Raw genomic sequence first — 2,336 nt, 5'->3', positions numbered from 1 at the left:
TAGAAAGGGACTTTAACACCTCACTTTCACCAATGGACAGATCATCCAAAATGAAAATAAATAAGGAAACACAAGCTTTAAATGATACATTAAACAAGATGGACTTAATTGATATTTATAGGACATTCCATCCAAAAACAACAGAATACACTTTCTTCTCCAGTGCTCATGGAACACTCTCCAGGATAGATCATATCTTGGGTCACAAGTCAAGCCTTGGTAAATTTAAGAAATTGAAATTGTATCAAGTATCCTTTCTGACCACAGTGCTATGAGACTAGATATCAATTACAGGAAAAAACCTGTAAAAAATACAAGCACATGGTGGCTAAGCAATACAATACTTAAAAACCAAGAGATCACTGAAGAAATCAAAGAGGAAATCAAAAATACCTAGAAACAAATGACAATGAAAACAGGATGACCCAAAACCTATGGGATGCAGCAAAAGCAGTTCTAAGAGGGAAGTTTATAGCAATACAATCCTACTTTAAGAAACAAGAAACATCACAAGTAAACAACCTAACCTTGCACCTAAAGCAATTAGAGAAAGAAGAACAAAAAAACCCCAAAGTTAGCAGAAGGAAAGAAATCATAAAGATCAGATCAGAAATAAATGAAAAAGAAATGAAGGAAACGATAGCAAAGATCAATAAAACTAAAAGCTGGTTCTTTGAGAAGATCATGATCAAGTGGGGTTTATTCCAGGAATGCAAGGATTCTTCAATATACGCAAATCTATCAATGTGATTAACCATATTAACAAATTGAAGGAGAAAAACCATATGATCATCTCAATAGATGCAGAGAAAGCTTTTGACAAAATTCAACACCCATTTATGATAAAAACCCTGCAGAAAGTAGGTGTAGAGGGAACTTTCCTCAATATAATAAAGGCCGTATATGACAAGCCCACAGCCAACATCATCCTCAATGGCGAAAAACTGAAAGCATTTCCACTAAGGTCAGGAACAAGACAAGGTTGCCCACTCTCACCACTCTTATTCAACATAGTTTTGGAAGTTTTAGCCACAGCAATCAGAGAAGAAAAGGAAATAAAAGGAATCCAAATCGGAAAAGAAGAAGTAAAGCTGTCACTGTTTGCAGATGACATGATACTATACATAGAGAATCCTAAAGATGCTACCAGAAAACTACTAGAGCTAATCAATGAATTTGGTAAAGTAGCAGGATACAAAATTAATGCACAGAAATCTCTGGCATTCCTATATACTAACGATGAAAAATCTGAAAGTGAAATCAAGAAAACACTCCCATTTACCATTGCAACAAAAAGAATAAAATATCTAGGAATAAACCTACCTAAGGAGACAAAAGACCTGTATGCAGAAAATTATAAGACACTGATGAAAGAAATTAAAGATGATACAAATAGATGGAGAGATATACCATGTTCTTGGATTGGAAGAATCAACATTGTGAAAATGACTCTACTACCCAAAGCAATCTACAGATTCAATGCAATCCCTATCAAACTACCACTGGCATTTTTCACAGAACTAGAACAAAAAATTTCACAATTTGTATGGAAACACAAAAGACCCCGAATAGCCAAAGCAATCTTGAGAACAAAAAATGGAGCTGGAGGAATCAGGCTCCCTGACTTCAGACTATACTACAAAGCTACAGTAATCAAGACAGTATGGTACTGGCACAAAAACAGAAATATAGATCAATGGAACAGGATAGAAAGCCCAGAGATAAACCTACACACATATGGTCGCCTCATCTTTGATAAAGGAGGTAAGAATATACAAATGGAGAAAAGACAGCCTCTTCAACAAGTGGTGCTGGGAAAACTGGACAGCTACATGTAAAACAATGAAATTAAAACACTCCCTAACACCATACACAAAAATAAACTCAAAATGGATTAAAGACCTAAATGTAAGGCCAGACACTATCAAACTCTTAGAGGAAAACATAGGCAGAACACTCTATGGCATAAATCACAGCATGATCGTTTTTGATCCTTTCTGACACCTCCTAGAGGAATGGAAATAAAAACAAAAATAAACAAATGGGACCTAATGAAACTTGAAACCTTCTGCACAGCAAAGGAAACCATAAACAGGACCAAAAGACAACCCTCAGAATGGGAGAAAACATTTGCAAATGAAGCAACTGACAAAGGATTAATCTCCAAAATTTACAAGCAGCTCATGCAGCTCAATATCATAAAAACGAACAACCCAATCCAAAGATGGGCAGAAGACCTAAATAGACAGTTCTCCAAAGAAGATATACAGATTGCCAACAAACACATGAAAGAATGCTCAACATCATGAATCATTAGAGAAAGGCAAATCAAAACT

This window comes from Lipotes vexillifer, unplaced genomic scaffold, assembly GCF_000442215.2.
Source record: "Lipotes vexillifer unplaced genomic scaffold, Lipotes_vexillifer_v1.1 scaffold1088, whole genome shotgun sequence".
NCBI lineage: Eukaryota > Metazoa > Chordata > Mammalia > Artiodactyla > Lipotidae > Lipotes > Lipotes vexillifer.
This window is presented reverse-complemented; position numbering follows the sequence as displayed.